This window comes from Columba livia, chromosome 1 (genome assembly GCF_036013475.1).
Source record: "Columba livia isolate bColLiv1 breed racing homer chromosome 1, bColLiv1.pat.W.v2, whole genome shotgun sequence".
NCBI classification, from domain to species: Eukaryota; Metazoa; Chordata; class Aves; order Columbiformes; family Columbidae; genus Columba; species Columba livia.
Genome location: NC_088602.1, coordinates 153882512 through 153903411, shown reverse-complemented (window position 1 = coordinate 153903411; position 20900 = coordinate 153882512). Strand labels below are relative to the sequence as shown.

General features: G+C 43.1%; 1 protein-coding gene and 1 long non-coding RNA gene across 2 annotated transcripts in view; one reads left to right on the top strand and one right to left on the bottom strand.

Moving 5' to 3' along the window:
- LOC135576140 (uncharacterized) overlaps positions 1-14618 on the bottom strand; it is a 30457-nt gene extending 15839 nt beyond the window's left edge. The window contains exons 1-2 of the long non-coding RNA XR_010467736.1: positions 13742-14618; positions 13300-13462 (exon numbers count right to left, since the gene is read on the bottom strand). This is a non-coding gene — a long non-coding RNA (uncharacterized LOC135576140). The remainder of the gene's footprint in view (positions 1-13299; positions 13463-13741) is intronic.
- Positions 1-20900, top strand: part of SYN3 (synapsin III) — a 199991-nt gene that overhangs the window by 141817 nt on the left and 37274 nt on the right. The window lies entirely within an intron of this gene.

Sequence of the window (20900 nt, the reverse complement as noted above, 5' to 3'; positions counted from 1 at the left end):
TCACCATGCAGTAGCGCATCCTGTCCCCTTTTAATCACCACAAACAGGTCTGCGTGATGATACTTACCATGCAGTAAACGTAAGGTACTTTATTCGCCTTTTATTGAAGGTTAGATTACTGTGAATTACCCCCTCCGATTTGTGCAGAGTAAGAATGAACAGGAATAATTGCTACATATCCGTTCACACAAAGTAATTTTCTTCCCTATATTTGTTTGTTCATGTTTCCACACCCACAACCTCCCTTGTTTCAGTTCAGTACCTGCAGCACCTGAGACTTGCAATGCAGGGGAAGATCTTGGTGAGCCTCTGCACTTCAGCAACCTGTTCAGTGCAGACAGGTAGTTTGGTAGGTTTGGGGTAGACCTTTGGCAAGACTGCACTGAGCAGGTGCTAACTGCAGGTACCAGGAGTTTGAAACTTGAACAAATTTGGCCAATTTTTCATAAGGATGAAGAAGTCCTAAGACTGCTACACTTCATTGGCTTTTTTCATAGCTGGAGATGTTGGTTTTCTAAAGAAGTAGTCAAGAGTATTCTTCACTATGGTGAACCAAAAACTCTTCCTTTGCTTGCGTGTGTGAGTGTATATGTGTAAGGGCACTAAACCTCATGGTTTACCTGAAGTTCTCCATATATTCATCTTAAGGGAGGTGCTCAGGGTGGAATATTCTAGCCTGAATGCCCAGGAGAAGGCAAATTTTTCAAAAGGTAAAACATCATCTTGTAATAAGTTACAGGCAGCCTGAGTCTCACCACTCCTCTGATAACGCTGCAGTATCACAGACCACTGTGATGGGCCACAGAGACCCGATGGCATATCTGCGTGGAACCTGCTCACATGGTTAAACAAGAATATGTTGTTAAACATATCCACCATTCAAAGTATACATATTTATGTAGTACAGTCTCCTGGGAACAAAGGACAAATTGTAATTACATCCATACAATCTCCAACAGATACACTTGCAATCTAAATAATAATAATCACAATCGTGTGCCTGAGCATGAAACTTTCTACGTATATGCAAGCCCAGGACTGTATTCAAACATGCACTTAGACAGACTAATATTTATTAGCCTAGAATAAAGCTGGGCTGAGTGATAGGAAACATATGTTTCTTGGTACTTGTGGTTGCACAATGGTATAAAAAGAGTCCTGACATTCTATAGGTCTCTGGACAATTCTGCTATTGATGTGTTGTGAGTCACTGCAAACAGACCATCGTATGTTTCTGAATCACTTCCTGCTCAAGGGGTTCCTCCACTTCTTCCAGAGATTGTATGCTGAGGAGGAATTCAGTGGGCTAAAGCCCTGGAGACCCATTCTAAATGCTTTCCCTTTCCCTTCCTTTCTGTGCAGCTGAATGACTCAGGGAGGGAATGACACCTTGAACTGATGTCACTGTTCCCTTAGCTGGAGTGAAGAACCCTATGGGGACTCCAGAAGAAAAATTAATGTTATGGGTTGTGTTTTTTTTTCACTTTTGTTTCACTTTGATTGATTTTTTTGCTGTTGGCATTTTGAGGTTTATAGGATTTGGGGGGGGGGGGAGGAGTTTGGAAATTAGAAGCTATGCTGTGATAAAATAAAGGATGTTTCAGCTATTTTCAATACAATCACAATGATTTGTTTCTCTACCCTGAAAGTATTAAGGCCCAGACCACAGAAATGGTCATTAGATACATAAGTACCTCTGGGGCCTAATTAACTTTACAATTATTAATACTTGTAACTAGCTGCATTGAGATTCCAGAAATATTCAGAGGTGCTTCTCTTGGATCTGCACTGTTCATTTGGTGATATTCTGATAACACAAGGGACTGCAATTGTAGCAGAAGATAACAGGTAGACCATTACAAAATTAAAAGTCCCATGTGATTTGGAATATCTCAATAGTACTGCTTTGCAGAAAAAGTAATGTCAATATAATGTTTTTATGTGTTTTCATGGGGAAAAAAATCTGCATTCAAGGGAAATGAGATCTTCTCCTACTGTTTAAAATGCTCCTGATTTCATTTGGCATTTTCACTAAAAAATGCTGTTTTGGTGACTTTTTTCACAAAAAGATAAACCATTGTGAATTGCAGAAACCTCGCATTTCATGTACTTTGCAGTTTGTTTTTCCCAAGTTAAACTGGACTGACATGTGATCTTTTGGCAAATCAGTATTGTGATGAAAGCACAATCAGTTTCTGAGTAATTGCAAAATTATTTTGACTTCAGAAGATGCTTATCCTGAATACCAGCTGATGCGGTACCTTCTCACTAAATGGCAGTAAACAGTATTCCTGAATTTGTTGTGTCCGTTGTTCAGAACTCATTGAGAGTGACCATACCTGAGGGAAGTGCACTTCACTGGGGCCTGATCTTCTCTTGTCCATCAATGCCTAACATGGGCCTGTGACCAAGGCAGCTGCTTCTGCCACTTGCTTTTGGAAAGCCTCTTAAAAGTACAATGCTCCATATGCATCTGTTACAGCAAAAACATAATCTAGAATGCCAGATACATGTATGCAGCATAGTAACTAATATTCAGTCAGTTTCTGAGGTACCCTGTAGAGTTGCATGGGTCTTCCCAAAATCCCCACTGGTGCAGTTGCTGATGAACACCTTGGAGTCTGCTCATTCTTACTGTGCCATAATCTGCAGCTGCCTCAGCCAACACCAATCATCCCCTGCTTGAGACCTTCCCGAGCAAAATAACTGACCTTGTGATCTTCATCTCTCTGTCCCTTCTAAAAATTGGAGAAGTCACATATGTTTTTAGAGATCAAATGCCCACTTGTTACAACAACCTCATGAATTCAAGGATACCATTTCAGATCTCACTACCGCTTGAGACTGTTCTGTTTGGGGTTTAGGGGGTTTGGGAGGTTGTTTTTTTTGTTCTTGTTGTTGTCATTGTTGTCTTCTTTTGTGTGTGTGTAGATCATCTGCTTTCCTTTCATGTAGGAGTGGATGTTCTCAAAGGTTTGTTTTACCTCATCTGTTTCTTTGTAGATGTGCCAGGCTTTGGTGTCATCAGTTTCTAACACTGCAGGCATTCTTACTTCTTCAGATTTTTGCTGAAGGAAATCTTTGTAGCTGACACACCACTCATTTTCTGTATAATCCTATAATTTAACAATGCTAAATGCAGATCACAGCTAACCTCCTTAGTGTTTTCCAGTGGGTGGTTTCTTATTTTGATATTGCTTTCCACCACCCTGTTGTACTGAGTATAAATTTGAACCAGCAATAAAATGCCTAATACTATGCTTCACAACAGACTGCTCAAACTCAGATCCACTAAACTGTGGTGCTGTCTTAGCCATTAGCTACGCCAGGTGACTAGATCTACCAAAAACGGATGTGATCACCTTTACGCCATCTAGTAAGGCAGTCTGTGAAATAAATACCTCATTTCTCTGACATAAACAAATTTATACCAGGCTGCATCAGCTGACCAACCATTCCCAGGCCATGGGAATTTTCACTTGACTGGCCTGTGCTTTCGGTATATGTAACAAGCCTTAACAGGTTCCCTTTCCCTTGGAAGATATCCTCAGATTCTTCTTCAATTGTTTTGATCTTCTGCCTCTTTGGTGAGTTACCTCTTTAATGAGATGAAGGGAGTGGCATGTTTTTATTCATGGCTAAATCTTTTCCCTTGGTGTGATTATAAATTGTACTTCTTCCAATTTGCTAATTGCCCATGAGTTTAGTCACAACTCTAATAGGAATAAAATCACCACAGTTAAGTCCTAAGCTTCACCTATTTATGGTCAATGGCCTATGGTTTTGCTTTCCATGTTAACGTGCCCATTACTGGCAACACTTCAGCTTGCACTAACATCCATGTTTAAGGCACAAGCATTTCATTTGCTTTCAAGACGGCAGTGCTTTAATCCTCTGCAGCGCAGCTCACTGGTCCCATGAAGAGTCATCTTAGGACGTGGTGCTATTGTCCTCTCTGTCCATGCTGGGGAAGCTTTTGGAAAGTGATAAAAATTACTGTGGTTCTTGAAGGTTTTTCCAAATACCAGCCATTGTCCTGACTTGTGTTGTTTGTAGATCTGTGTGCTGCTTTACGAGGACAGCAGCTCCACACTCAATGAGCCATTCTGCTGCCAGTCTCCTTTCTTGTAGCAGCCTACATCCTCTGTGGCATGATAGCGCTATCTGTCTTATGTCAGTTTTAGTCTGAATTGGATAACTTCCTTCTGATGGCAATTTTAAACTGCATTTTCAAAAATAACTCTGGCTCCTTCAGTAGATTTTGACTGCTTTGTCTCAGGTTCCAGCCCTGTTTGCTCTCCTCCTAGAGATTCAACTCCTCAAAATCAAAGAGCTTGACTCTTCAACCCCCTGGCAACCACAAACTCAGCTGCATTTTTGCCTGGTTATTGTGCTATTTAATGATATATGGTTCACATGTTTCTTTTTTTATGTGGAAGCCAGTATTCTTCAAATTCCTGTGATACAGCATCCTGGTGAGCGTCAGATGTCAGGCTTAATTCAAAACTATTAGAAGCATTCAGTACTTTAGCACCAGCTATTGTAAAAAATAAAGCCACCTCCAACTGCCATAGAAGCGTTCAGGTGAAGAGTCACTTAGTATCATTTCACACAATCACTGAGAGCCACACTGGCAGTGGAGGCCAGAAGGACACAGCGTGTCCACACACACCCATGCGCAATCACTGCAGACCACTCCCCAGCACCTTAGAGCAAACCAGGCTCCTCCTTTTCCTTGGCTCCCAGCATCTGCTGATGGACAACAAAGCCCTGTTTAAACTTTCTCCAATTACCTGTCACACTCCCAGACAGCACCATCTCCTTTAAGGTGAGGCTTTCAATGACTCCACTCTTCCCATCAGAGCATTTTCTTATGGTTTTTTTTACCTATGGGCACCAGGGTGTTGCTCAAAATAAATTCATTCAAGGGATAGGACCTAACCAAATGCAGACATGTATCCCCTAGATATGTATTATGCAGGTGTCTATTTGACCTGATCACCAGCACTGTCTGTCATCAGTGGGGAGAAATACAGCCATTACTGGGGAGCAGCTGTTCTCAGCCTGAGGTATGTGTCTCAAATAGTTCAGACAAATCAGGCTCTGAAACAGCCAGTTTCTCTCCACTGATTGTAAAGTTTATCCAGTCTGGCTACTGCAGATGTAAAAATAAGATTCATAGGTGTCTAATATTAGGTGAGAAGTATCTCATTGAAGGAGTATGACAGTGGTCTGCTTTATTCTGTCTCTCATTCCCAGCTCTTCAGAGGCAAGTAACATAAACCTGGGCACAGGAGTGGGATCCATCCTGGCATGCTGTGTGCAGGATACGGCCAATCTGAAAGCCACTGCTCACCTCCTTCTGAATGGCACCTACTCCCCAAAATGAGATATTAACATGGAAGCCTATAGGCACAATGAAAACGTTAAAACAGGTCTTCAAGCTTTGATCGTGGAAGAAAAGCAAAGTGGAACATGAGCAGTTTCTCAGGAGCAGTCACTGGAAGGATGCAGCCACCACGTTCCAGTTTGCCAAGTTTCTGCCTCTGAGTACAATCTCAGACATAACACTGGGTACATCAAATATTACTTACATTTTCCTGACATTCCTCACTGACGAAAGTGCATTAAATCACCCCAGTGAAAATCAAAGCAGGGTTTGTGTTGTACTGGTAGTAATGTCACAGGACAAGTGTGTTGTGCCTTTTCACCTGTGTAGACAAAAGCCAGGGGTCTGCCAAATTTTCTAGTTTCACTTTAACTGTGGGAAAAAGAGTTGCAGAAAAGACTCCAAGATAGTAAAGGCTGATCTACAAACAAAACACACACTGGGCAGAATTGCAGTTGTTCAGCATGTGCTCCAGGCTGACTGGGAGATACACAACCCTCTATCAGGGCACCCAGCTCCAGCTGATAGATTCTCATCAGCCAGGGCAGTTGCATCAGGCTCAGTACTTTGCTGTCAGGGGTGGTGATGGATGTTGCTGGGATCAGGGAGGGGTGTAGTGTGCAGACACGCGGCTGTGCTCGCATCATGCATTGCAAGAGTGGTTACCACAAGAGCTGTTGGCTTTTGACCTTCCCCCATTAATCTGTGCTGACCAGGGCTACATGGCCTTCAGATGCTGCACAGCTCCTGACAAATAATCTCTCATTTGCTCATGAACGCTGTCCCCATTGATCCATTTCCAGCTGGCTTATATTGATTTAGCTTAATTCAATGCAAGTGTTTTGCATGTAGTAAAGGCTCTGTGAATGTTCCCATGAGGTCTAAATCAGTTCCTCTCTCTCTCTTACTCTTTAAATCCTATTGTCACTCGTGTAGCTTTCCTACACTCAGTACATGACTATACTTGGGGGGAAGCAATTGCCGGGGGCTTAATTTTAGAGAGGAATGCTCACCCTGCTGTCTGGGAATGAAGCCTGGCATAGCCAACTTCAAAGACTAGACAGATTCGTCGTTGAGCTTAAAAGACATCTTCCCCTTGACTGGGATTTGCTGTTGTATCTCTTTTGCTCTCATCTTCCCTTTCAGTGCATGGGAGGGCTCAGGTGTTTTCCAGACTCCTTCCATCTTTGGATCCTTTCAAATGCACACATTAGGTGCCAGCAAATTCTCAGCTCTGCCTCTTGCCCACTGAATGTCACTGAGCTAACTGTGGTTGTGGTAGATTTGACAGGATCCATGTTAAAAGAATCTGTCATTTGGCTCTTCTGTTTACACAGAACCCTGGCACTCAGACAGCACAGACCTAAAAGAAGGGTTATTTTTAATTTTAATAAACTCATGCAGAAGGACAGTGTTCTTTGCCTTCTTCCTTCACTTCACAATTTTAGTCCTGACAAAGGACTTCACACCAAATATAATGAAAGGATGAACTATTTTTCCTGTGTGCCTGTTGTTTTTCTGATAGACATATGTGTTTGTTTATTTTTAGATTATAAAATGCAATTATCGTTTTCTCTGAAGTACACATGTGAAATTAAAAACATGTTGAGTCAACTTGCTGCTTAATTTATGTTAATTAAAGTATTCAATGGGAAGGATGTTCCTGGTTAGGTTGCTTCAGTGGGATCTGGATTTTATTCTTGGATCTGCCACAGATTGGTCGTTTGATTCATGTCAAGTCACTTAATCTCCCAGTGTTTCAGTTCTTCATTCCAAAAATGAAGATAATTCTCCTTCAGATTGTCTGTTTTGACTGTAAATGCTTGAAGCAAGGTTTATTTTGCACAGTATTCAATATAGTATACTCTAATTTTAAATTCTAATTGTATATATTGATAATAGGTCATCTTGTCTCCAAGGAAAAAACATCTCTGCGAGTCCTTCCCAATGCATGGATTTGCAAACAAATATACTTTCCACTGCACCCAGACAGGCAATAAGTCAGAGCTCTGACAGATCATGCTCAAAACTGAGTTTTCATCGATGGGAATATACTGATCTCAGATTTCCAAACCCTGGGCTTTTATTCTGGAAGTCAAGAACACATCTTCAAGAAGAGCTTAGTTCTTCGGTTTCATCCTTAAACTTCATCCAAGCTAAGGAGTGTGTGAAATTTCATCAGAAGTTTTACTACAGATCAGGTCCAGGCCTGTGGGTTAGGTAAGACAGAAACTCTGGCTTGAGCACACTTATCCGGCACGCCTGGGAAACTCAGCGTCATGTGAATGGCTGAGGGACCTGCTTTGCTATGACAGCTGCTCACATCTCCATCTGTCAAAAAATCAGTCTCAGAGCAAGCTACACCGCGATAGCAGGATCCACCCCTGATTAGCCTGGTAACTACTCAAGACCAGCAAAGATTTTCTATCACAACATGATGCATACTCATTGGGCTGATCATCTTCCCACTACACCTGCACGTGGCTGCTTTGCTGCTTATTCCCCAGTCGTGTTTTGCCTGTATGTTTGCCTTATAGAACTGTACAACTCCGAGTACATTGAAGACCCCAGCCCTAAGCTGGCAGCACTGGAGCAGCAGTTACCGGAGGAAGTGCCCTCTGTTTTCAGTCAGTGCTGGTTTTAGCTGAATCGTTTTCTCAAACTGATCAGCTCTATTCAACCCTAGATCTAAGCCCTTATTTCTCCAAATGTGGGAACTCAGGCTATATTTGCAGTAAAGAGGATGAGCAGTAGCTAATGAATGATGGGATTACGCTGTTACTTTATTACCTGACGGCACTCAGAGTGCTTTTCAACATCATCTATGGTCAGTACAAGCCCCTCATTATAAAAGACCATGATGTCTGTGGGACTTCCTCCCTTCCTGCTGCTGGTTTATGCCCCAAAGCAGTGTGAAGGCCAGGTCAGGCTACAATTTTTCTACCTGCACAAAGTCCCTACATAGGTGTACTTCTAACAGCCTGAAAACTCTTTTATTCACTTGACATACATTGTTTTGGACTTTGTGAATGTAAATCAGACACATCTGACCATGAATATGACCAGCTGGTCAAGGGAGGTTATCTGCCCCTTCCACTCTGCCCTGGTGAGGCCACATCTGGAGTACAGCATCCAGTTCTGGGCTCCCCAGTTAAAGAAGGACAAGGAAATACTGGAGGGAGTCCAGCAGCAGGCTACAAAGATGATGAGGGGCCTAGAGCACCTTTCTTATGAGGAGAGACTGAGGGAGCTGGGTCTGTTCAGCCTGGAAAAGAGAAGCTGAGAGGGGATCTCATCAATGTTTATAAATATCTCAACAGTGGGTGTCAAGAGGATGGGACCGGCGTTCTTTCAGTGGTGCCCAACAACAAGGTGAAGGGCAACAGGCACAGACTGAAGCACAGGAGGTTCCATCTGAATACGAGGAGAAACTTTTTTACCTTGAGGGTGCCAGAGCACTGGAACAGGCTGCCCAGAGAGGCTGTGGAGTCTCCTTCTCTGGAGACATTCAAAACCCGCCTGGGTACATCCCTGCATGATCTGCTCTGAGTGAACCTGATTTAGCAGGTGGGTTGGACTGGATGGTCTCCAGAGATCAGTTCCAACCTCAACAGTTCTGTGATTCTGTGAGGTTCACTGTGCGAGCTCAGGGTGCCAATCTTTTGACTGCCTGGACGGCTGGGCTTGGGCTGTCACGTCACGTAAGAGGAAGAGTCCCAGCCTTGCATGGCTGCCAACACACGTGGCAAATTTGGGCCCCATACTCCAAATGGACTTGCACTATATGACACACTTCCCATAGCCAACCTGGCAGCAAAGGCCATGTCCTAAGCATGACCCAAAGGGCTGAAGTACCTGTTCACCACTGACTCATCTGATCATGTTCACAGAAAGGAATTGGCCAGGACAGCAGTAGCACTAGGCTTTCTTGATGTCATCTAGAGTCAGTATAAAACCCACTTATTATAAAAATTTTGTGCACAGTTTAAATCTGCCCTGCTCATTGCTGGATACATTTGCCCAACAGCATTGTAAGCTGCATGATGCAACTCATGAATGACATGGTCATGCAATAGTCCTCCCTTGCTGGCTATCTTTTGGGAGAAAAGTTCTGGCCACCAGCTGACACTCCCAAGACACATCAGACTAATAAGCCTGAAACAGAGGTCACCAAAGTTCAGAACTGGTTCAGATTGCACCTGAGTATTTAATTTTTTGCATTTCTGGTTCCCATCAAAAATCTGTAAGCATAGGAACCAAGCATCAGGGTGTCCATGGGCATCTGCCTCCCATTACACTCACACTGAATTAAAGCAAAAAAGCCTCTGTGTTACCCCATTTAGCCAGCTCGTTTGCAATTCACACCTATCCCATACAGCCATTTCCATTTTCATTTCTTCCTCCCAATTCACTGAAAAATTCTCCCTCACTCTTTCCATAAACTTAGCAGCCTGTCTTCTGTTGAAGTTACAAGTCAGATGTTAGCTTAGCTGGTGATTAATACAGCTCTTGAAAAGGTCAGCTTTGAATCTCACTGCCAAGTTCACCCACCTCTCTGAGCAACTCCTTATACCTCTTCTCTTCCCTTCATAACATTTGTAGTTGAAAATAGCTAAAACTGATATGCCACCCTATATCTTGAAAGCACACTAAGTGTAATCTTGCTCTTGGGTGTTGGAAAACGTTTTGAGGCTGTACTTGGAAAAGGACCTGTTTAATTCATCTCTCACATGGATTGCTTACAGTTCTGAAAATCTGATCTCTGGCTGTCTATATCATACTGTGCACCACCTAACCACCTCTTGAAACAGCCCCGTGGATCAGAGGAAGAGAATTCAAAATAATTATTGTTATCTATTGGTGGGAACACAGAAGGATCACATCAAATTTTACAAACAAGAGAGTCCTCATTCTCCCTCACTCCCTAGCCACGGAAGTCTCGGTAAGTTTGGACAAGTAGTCTCACATATGGAAGATCAAAGCTGGGTTTGTCACATACTGCAGAGCTTAGCTTGTCCCGGTTCTGTCTGGGCTTCTGCATATGCAGCATCACCAAGGAAGAAGCTCTGCTCTGCATCAACAAATGAAAAGTAACCCTTTTAATAGGTAATATTTTAGAGAATTAGATCTTCGAGCCTCTCACATGAACAAATACAGTTAGGAGTAAGCAGATTTTGCCTGTGAGTGTTTTTGTTTTCTTATTTCTTTTGAAGTAAAAGAGGAAATGTGGGAACCATTTCTAAATTACCCATGCACCAGAGTGACAGAATAAACCCAGAAACAGATAAAGACCAACAGCTGGAACATATTGTGGTGTGAGGAAGCAATTAGCTTATGGCATGAAAGAATGAAATCACATATAAAAATGATTTGTGTCTCCTAGCATCACCTTGGCAATCCAGAAACTTTAGGACAAACAAGCACCATGGTCCCAGGCCAGTGCTGGTGTGGTATGGAGATGTGCCACCGTGGAGAGAAGAATCCCAGCCTTTTCTTCATGGTCTTATCTGAGATCTCACAGATGTGTGGGAAGAGACAAGAGAGAAAAAGGTGTCAGCTGCTTCCCCTCTCTCTGAGCTTTCCCAGCACTGCTTTGAGTTCCTGGAAGACCTTGTTTCTCCCTGCCACTGCGATGGAGCTTTGGTCCATGTCTCCCCTGGGACTTTGCGTCATAAGCTGGGTGGCCAACCACAGCGTCTCGGCGGCCCTCCTACTGTCTCAGTCAGCCTCAACTTTGGGCACGAAAGGCCATCCTGACAGGATTGCTTAAAAGTTGCATCACCAAGCAATAAAACAGTGAAAACATCTCAGGGTGGGAGAGGAATTTGAGATAAACATTCTTTACCAGACATTGCAAAAGAAACCATAGCCCTATTGAAATGAATAAGCTAACTCCCATTGTCTTCAGTGCGGCCAGGGCTTCAGTCTTTACGTGTGAGATGCCATGCTGCCATAGTGATGAGTTCAGGATAGCATTAGCTGCATGAAGTCAGACGGCTGGACTGATGGATGTAATCAAATTTCCTGCCCCCGTTACAGTTTTACCATCCAAAGCCTCAGTTTAACCAGCAGTCGTACTCAGAGTGGAATTTGTTTCAGGAGGGACCCCATTTACCACTCCCAGTTTCTGAGAGCTGGTTAATCCTTTCATGGGACAGGGTTCGCATATCATGCCTCATAAACTCCCTACATGAGGTTCAGGAAGAAAGGACAGGATTTTTCGTAAGTACTCTATGAGCGTGTCTTCACATCAGGCACAGATATAGCCAACCAGATGGATTCACCCCATTAACTTCTCATGGGTGGAAACCAAGGTCTAAAAATGCACAGTGACCAGATCCATGCATGTTAACCCCCCTCTCCCTCCTAGACAGGCCTGGGAACAGAAACACCTGAGCTGTCCTTGCATAAGGTGTCTACATGCAGCTTTTTTGCCACATTCATTCAGCTCTACATTTCCCAGCTCCAAACTGGTGAGCCTTCGTCATGACGTGCTTCATGAGCCGATCATGAGAGGATCCCCACGCGTTGTCCCACTGTGTGCAGCAGACGTGCCAGCTCCAGTCCCACTGAGGTTATGGAAAAATTCACTGTGTACAAAGGGTCACAGCAGCGTTCGTGCTTTTGGGAACCTCTCCCACCCCCACCAAGGAATATCGCTAGCCCTGTGTGGTGCAGGATGAGTTTAAAATAACTTCACTTGGAGCGTTTCATGGAAATCCCCTGCCAGTCACCCTCCTCACGTGCTTTTTGTTCTGAGAATCAACAGGCCTCAGAGAGCGGTCTCAGAAGAGGCCACATCTGTACAGAGTTTGCTTTCATCCCCACAAGGGTTCCCAAACAATGCCAGTGCCAGCCGGAGATTTGCTGAATGGTATGAGAACCAAAGGCTTTCTTTGCTTTCTGTTCATCCATTAAAACCTTGTGAGTCAAAATTAAGAGGACAGGAGTGGGAGCTTTTGGAGGCTGTGGTTTCTCACAAATGCCTAAAGCTAAGTACTAATGAGAAAGTTAAAAAAAAAAAAAAAGGTCTGCAACCCATCACCACAGCAATGCCATAATTAGAGACAAATCCAGGATGCACTGCTTTACATTTATGATGCAGACAAACTAATTTAGCTAATTAGGGCTGTCTACAAGATGTGTATGAAATACTACTCTGTCCTCAAGGTCCAGTATCGAGATTCTTGCTACTGAAGTCCAAAATTGCACAGAGACACTGCCTGGACACCTGCTACTCTCTGAGCATGAAATTAGCTGAGCCACCTCTGCATGGGAAGTTCTGAACATTTTTTTCACTGTCCCACCCACAACTGAAGGGTGATGGTGGTTGAGATGACCACAAAGATAAGTGTATACCAAACTCTCTTTGCTTTCAGAACTGAAGAAACAAACCAAGAAAAAGTGAAAAGCCCAGCTGGCTTTTCCCGCTTGAGACTAAGTTTCATCTAACAGATTTTGACTAGTCCTAAACAGATTGAGGTATGATTTAGCTTCTTTGACAAAGCAAATTTTTTTCTTTGTGATTTCGAGTATTTTTATTGTTGTTATTTAAAAGGAGTTCCCACTCCCCTGATGTTTGGTCTATATGTTTTGACAGCAACTGTTTGTGCAGCACAGAAGCTCAGCAGAGAAGTTTAACTGCTGCATTTCTGGGAGCCTGGCACTGTCTTGATGAGCAATAAAGCCAGGACCACTCTAAAAGACTTCGGCAATCAGTTCTGGAAAATAACTTAATGGAATGAAGTCTGATGGGAAGAAAAGAGGTAGAATTGAAATAAGAAACCCGTCTTTCTGGACTAGTTTCAGATTTTGCCTGTTAGCGAGCACAGTGCTCGTGCAGCAATGGAAGGACAGCACATTTGGTGACAACAGGCAGCGTAGGCGAGTGGTACCTCTGCCCCTCTTACCTCATCCCCATGCCTGGCTCTGCATCCAGCCCAAGCACCAGGCACGAGCTCCCCTGGTGAGCTCAATGCTCTTCTTTCGGGCATGTGCCCCTTTACCTCCATGCAGGTTTCTGCCCACATTCCAAAATCCAACCTGGCTCTCATGACAGCCTTGGTAATGTGCCTGGGAAAGAAACAAATACCTTCCTGTACTGGGCGTGGACCAGCTCAGTCACATTTGTCTCATTTATCCCAGAGAAGTGGAGATATTGCCTCACAGATGAAATCAGCTCAGGTCTCCACCTCTTTTTCCAGTAAAGGGCGAACCCTTTCTCTCTAGACAAAACAGAAGGAGTGGGCTCACGGAGACCACAGCATCCTTTGCCACTCCAGGCTTGCCCAAGCTAAAGAAGAGGGTCTACATGTTACTCCGAAAGGAATTTCTCTGCTTCCTGCCGCTTACCATTCCTGGCTGCTGCAGCCTGCGGTACATCCATGTGTGTGCTCAGTGGGGGAAAAATGCTGCTGACCGAGGTGGTAGTTGCGAGATGAAAAAGGCTGATCCACACAGTGGTTTCTACTGCCTTCCTCTGAATGTGTTGGCTTCAGGAGCCCCCTCCTTGTTACAGCTGGAAAAGATGTAAACAGAGGCCAGTCCCAGCTGAAAATAACTCTGTGCTGTGCGGAGCCTGCTTGACTCCCATAATGGTTTTCACTATTAATGACAAACTGGGTTGTCACTCAGCACTGAGGTTGCTGACAAAGTTTGCATATAGGATAGTCACACAGGACACCCACTGAAGATGTTTCTTCCACTTTGTTGGAAGCTCTAATGGCTTTAGCAAACAGGTGGAGCAGGATTGTATCTAATCTCATAGAATAAACCACAGGAGGGAGACAAATACCCATGTGGTGCCATTGTGGGCTCACGCCCTGAAAGCCTAGGTAGAAAAAGGTTTTCTCAGCTCTCGAGGGGTTTCAAGGTTTCAGATTATTTCCCTAACCCAAAGTAAAAATTTCAAAAGCCTCAAGAATTTATCATGGAGAAATAGAATTAATGTCAGAAAAAGTTCCCTTTTACAGTTTGGAAGCATTTAATTTCCCTTTTGGATTTAAAAGGAAAAAAAAAAAAAAAGTAAATTAGTATTCACTCACAGAATCATTGAAACATGACTCTTCCAGCTTTGAAAACATGAAGTTTGCACTTTGGGAGTTCATTTTCTTCCCCAGGCAACTACTGAACTTGGAGAGATGGTGAAATAGAGCCCTTCCTACAGTTTTTGGCTCCTATCAAAAACATATAATTTGAAAGTTCCTAAGAAATCTCAAGAGACACAGAGCTAATTCAATCATAGGACACAATGGCTGCCTTTCATGTCCTCAGTGTCTCTGACATGAGGCAAAAATTAGTCTGGATAAACACAGAAGATTTTTATCCGAAGAAAGAAACTTTGAAACTCTGAAGCACGGGAACAGGGATGTAAGCAGAACAAGGCTCATATTTGGCCTCCACCTGTTCCAGGTGCCTACAAAAGATGCCACAGCAACCTTAGGGTTCAGAAGACCTGCTGCCAGTGTTTAACTCCATGTGCAACCCGTGGAGGAGGTAGGTCCATGGAATAGGTCTTTGGAGACACTGTCCATATTTATGCCCCAGTGCACAAAGAGCAGCGGATGTGTATTTCACTGACAGGCCATTTTAGTGAAGTATTTGACTTCCTGCATGAGCCTAAGGGCTCAAAATGCTGAAAATAAGATCTGGCTGTAAAGCAGAACAAACTGAACACACAGCATAAACATTTCTCATGTGAGGTAACACCTGACTTTCCAGGTCAGTGGGCAAAAGAAATGTGGTGCAAATATCTGTGGCTGTAGGTGAAAATGCAGCCACTATGAATTCTGTTTGAGAAAGGTAGTCAGTGGAAATTATCATATGGGAGTGGCATGACATATGGCTGCATGTGATAGATAATTCATGTGTACAACTGAAATAAAACACTAATGTGAGAGGGCACAAAGGCAGGACAGATGAGGTTCTTAGGGATATGATTTAGTGGTGGACTTGGCAGTGCTAGGTTAACAGTTAAACATGATGATTTTAAAGGTGTTTTCCAACCAAAGTGATTCTATTATTCTATCCTATGATAAAGTGAGAAAAAAAACTACACTCCGGCTCAACCCCATGAGACAGACTGGGGTTACATTAGCAGCAGCAAACCATACAGTGCTAGGTGCATTGTCTGGCAGCTCTGGCATGGTCCAACCCCAGCCATGCTGTCAAACTCTCTCAGCCTCCAAGGTACCCAATGGGGTATGACTGCTGTCATGCTGGTTTCCACGTTGGGCTTGGGAATTGTCTGGGAGAAGGCTACTTGGCTTGAGCCAGAATATGCCAGAGAACAGTCCAACAATTTATAACGGTATAGGCAACTCAGGGCTGTTGTTCTTGCTATGACATTGCTCTATTTACTAGTATAGACATAGCCTGAGATACCAGCTGTAGGGTGACACATCCCATGTTCCTCATTCTTCTTTATGTCCAAAGTCCCTTATGCTCTGGAACATTAATCAAGATCACCGGTTGTGCTTTTAAAACAGTACGAAAATAAAACAGGGATCTTTCCAAAAAAAGTCCAGCTGCGACTGCCTCATTCGCTGTGCTGCTATTTCTATAGCTCTGAGCGCTGAAGAATGGCAAGCAGGAAGGAGGCAGTGATCCATTACCCAACAGCTTTCAGGAGCCCAGGGGGTATTTCAAATGTTCCAGTGGACCATGGCATCCCGTTCCCTGTACCAGGCAGCATCCATGCCTCATTGCTTGTGGCCTTCTTCTTGCCAGCGTCTGACATGGCAATGTCAGCCAAGGCCTCATGGGGTCATTGGAACAGTTACAACAGCATGAGACTCACAACAAAACATCAGAGCCATTTCTGTGTCAGGCAGAGTATTTCTCAGTGAATGTACTAATAAGCCCAGGGCCTGCTTCTCATTTTATTACACACTGACATAAGTGCACCACTCTCAAATGTGTTACAGAAGGTTGTGAAATCACAACCAAGCCCTTGGAGCCATGTGTGATTCTCCTGTGCTTTGCAGCTAGGGAACGCAGCTTCACTTTGCGTAGAAGCTGGGGTGAGAACCATGCACACTTTGCCCTTTGGAGATGGGAAAGCACCTGCAGCAGACTGTGTGGTGAGGTTAGAGACCAGCAGTAGCAGAGGCATGATCAGCTTCAGTGGGATCTAATTGTTCCTATGGTGTCCATTGCTGAAGGTTGTTTTCTACTGTGAAGTTCAAGGAATTTTGTTCTCTCCAGAGAAACCCCATGCTACTCATTTTGAAATCAATGAGAATTCAGAGTTTGCCCCAAAAATGGTGCTGTCAGCCTTCTGAGTGAAGAGAGAGCTTTGTCAGCCAGTGTCTTGTGAACCTGAGGGACCCTTGGATCAGAGACGTCTTTGAAGACTCCAGCATTTTTCCTCTTTATCTCCTTCCTGTATCTTCTACCACAGCTTAGGCGCTACAGTTTTTCCAAGGGTAACCCATCAAAACAACTTTCCTAGAGAGTCAAAAACTGGTGTTCACCATCTCTCCCTCTGCAATGTGTTTACACGGGGAACAGAATTTTCTAATTAGAGAAAAACACAGCAAAAGTACCCAATTCAGGTCAGGGAGAAGAGGACACTGAAGAGTTTCCTCTTCTCTTCCACCGCATCCCAGCAGAAAAAGCAAACAAACAAACAAACAAAACAAAAACAAAGGCAAGAACAAACAAACACAAAAAAACAAACACACACTGTTTTTCAACATACTGAGTTGGGGGAATGTATTCACTCTCCTAGCAAACAAGGAAAGACAAGAGGGCTCCCTAAAGGCCACACTGCAAAATACCGGCTAAGCGAACAGCACACATCGAGAAATTAAACTGTTCTATGTACTCATAGCAAACTTTTAAAAACTTGCCTGTATTATAAGATATGGTAATGGAGATTTATTGACCAGGACTGCTAGATATGTGTGTGAATACAAGCACAAGCACGTGCATACACACACATACTATATTGCGTTTTTGCTGAGCATCTGCTTGTCTGGATATGTTCATATAGTTCTCATACTTGAAGCTCCAAGGTAATGAGAATAGTATCAAATGCTCACACTCTTATCCTCCAAGTGCTGAGGGGGACTACTGGGAATCCAAAAAAATCTTATCTCAAATAAAGGAGAAGGTAAGCAACATTAGAGGTGGAATTTACAACAAAAGGTTCCATTTCATGCTTAACCCTTTCCACTCACTTCTGTGACCTGTTTTAACCACAGCAAGTGTTAGGAGCCATGAAACATTCATTTGTGGTTTGTTTACTCAAGGATGTGGGAACTAAGTCATGTTGCTGTTGGGTTTTCTTTTCTTCTTTTCTTTTTTTTTGGTGTTTGTGTGTGTGTTGCGCATTTTAAAAGCAATGTCAGAATCAAAAGCTAATTTTTTACCAACCCAAAGGATGTTCACACCCTAAAGCACTGCTGACTTCAGGTAGCACAAACTAATTTCTGCAATATCGCTATCTAGTTACTCACTAAGTTCATTCTTATCCAAAGCCAGAGGTCTCAGCTTCAGTGCTGAAAGAAATGAAATGTCCATCCATCTAAAGCACCTTAAATCTGATCCTTTGCTTTGCACTGATTCTGGTCCTCCCATTGCTCTCTTGATATCCAGGCCTGCAGCAGAGAGGTCCCCTTTTCTACTCCAAAACCTTTTAAGCAACAGCCTCATTCTTGCCTCTTCTTTATGCCACCTCCAAAACTTTCTTGCTTGCTAAAACTTTGGCCTCTACCCTCACAGTGCTTTGCATCAAGTGTGTCAGTTTATTCCCATTTGATTTTACAGGCGTCCCTTATAGACTACCAAAAGTACCATGGACTAAATCATCCACCCCATCCAGTAAAGCTCTGTAAAATTTAACCCATCCTAAATTATATGCTGTCTCTTCTTTTGCAAGAAGGACCCCTGTTGTATTCCAGCTGCCATCCCATCTATCAATGACCATACTGCGTCAGGTCCTGCCTTGTACAATGTTGTCTTGATCCGATTGTTATTGAACTCCTCCTGTCACAAGTATCTCATCACTTTTCTTATCATAACCTCTATCTCCTCCTTCCTCTGGAGACCCTTGAGGATACCTACTCCTCCTCAGGATTTACTTCATCTGGCTTGGAAGCATAGGCCCTCTTTCCCCAGCTAATGATTTTTAATTCATTGTGCTATAATTATAATACAGTAATGAATACACACATGTATGTTTTAAAGGAATCTGTATCACGTGTCTTTAATAGAGCACAGATGTTAATGCTGGCAACTCTTATTGTTCAACACGTCCCATCTTTGCTTGTTGTTTCTTACACTATTTCTGATCTGGGAAAGAGCAAAGGGGAAGGGCTTGTCTGGCATAGTCATTTGCCACTACAAACCTCCATGGGGCCAAAGTACTAATCTGCTGAGTGAGCTGGGCCGCATGCGGTTGGTGATTATGTCGACTTGTTAGTAAATGAATAATGGGGAGCACTACTACTTCTCCTCCATATTTCACTGGACAGCCCTGACTTTGCCACGTCTGGCAAGGTTGGCATGCAACCAGTGCTGATCTTCAGCTCAGATTTTCAGTAAGATAGTTCCATAAACACAATGACATCATGTCATGACATCATTACTTTCCTGTAGATTTGAATCAGCCTTCTTGTTTTTACAGGAAATCATATATATTCACTACTCCTCCAACTTAATTGACACCAGGGAAGTGCCACACACATTATTTTCAACATTTAGCTCTCAAATGCATGAAAAACATTCCCATAATCCGTTAGGTAACCACCCAGAACAGACTTTGTCATCATACAAGTAGAGGCAGCTAAATAAACTGAAAGGTCAGTTTTAGAGTATAAAAGCTTGAAAAAGTCACAGTATTACTTCTGGGGGAAGGGTGAAGCAAAAATTACAGTACCTTGTGCTATGGGAGCTTTCGGCCTGATTGAAAATACCAGACGCTGTGGTAAGACAATACTGGTGCCAAGAGACCAAAGTTTTAATGACTCCATCTCCCATCTCCCCAGATCCTTCTAATAGTATCCATAACGTGATTGCACCTGGACTATTCATTTTAGCATTGACTGGAAAGGTTTTGCAGAAGAAAGAATAATACTGGAAACTGGAAGTGCATAATATGAGATGAATAACGTGAACTGATGCACAAAACTAAACATGGCAGAAGAAAACCAAAAGAGACATTCTGCATTGTTTATGGACTACAGGGCAGTACAAAAAATCACAGACCCAAAATCAGCATCTCTCTTGAGCACCCTGAGTGAAACAAAGGAGTGGAAAGTGTTGTGCTTATGGGATAGATCAGGTTTCCTTTAAGATTCTTCACTTCAGATCAATTTAGATCCAACTCTCTTCTACTGCTCCAACAGCAAGAAATACAAGAAATATTGATATATTTACGAGAAATATTGAAAACCTCATTATTTGTTGGAAAGGAGGGACAGAGGGTAAGGGGGAAAGTGACATAGTTTACAGCCATATGTTTTCAAATAGAGGCTAATGTATGCATACCAGCACTCACTTTTACACACCAGCGCCAAAATACTGATTAACTGCAAAGTGATCTTTGCCGTGACACTACACACAGAGCACAGCCCTTAAAATCAGGTGCTAAAGTGATACAGTTTGGGCCAACAGTGTTGTAAGTTGGCAATAACTTCATGACTCTCCCATCACCCCTAACAAAGTTGGCTTTGCTGAGTCCCTAGTTCAAGAATCAAACTCCTGCTTGCCTCTAAACAGGCATCTTCATACAACAAGTTCTCAAGACACAGGCAAACCTTGCTTTTGGGTGACAACATCTGGGAATAAATTTATAGGATTTTAATTCAAAGGGCTGAATTATGCATATGGACTAACACCCTGTGTCTGATCACTGAGCTAGCTGTTGTGCGACAGTCACATCCCAAAACCTACACCAGACCTGTCAACAGTTCCTGTACTTTTTAAAATCATCAAAGTCTTTTCCCCCATTTTTTTTTTAAAAAAGAGCCCTTACAACACATTAAAAAAAAATATATATATAGAAAGACACAGACGTATTTCTTTGCATGATTTCAGTAAAAGCATGCTTTGCTTATTAAACACTCATGTTATCCTTTCATTATAGGCATCTTCTTTCCCAGGAAGTCTATGACTAAGTGTGTGTAAATACTCATCTCAGGCATCTGCCCTTGTGGTGGCTGTGGCCACCCCCAGAACTTCTCACCATGTATGTGTGTGAATTGCCTCATAGCTGCATGTATAATAATACATTCTCCCTTCCTTTGGCTTCCCTGTCCATCTGGGTGCTTTCCAAGTATGCTGCTGGCCACCTTATTAGCAATAGAAATGGGACTTGAGTCCCAACAAGCTGGAAGTATCCACATTGATTGCAGTGGAGTTCAGCCCATTTCAGCAAGAGCTTCCCCGGTCCATTATTGGGTGGTTGTGGACTCTGTTTGCTTTAGTCCTGTGGACTATTGAAAGCTTTCGATTCCACTTTACTTCAGCTCAGACTAAGGGAACTCCACTGTCACTAAATAAACCC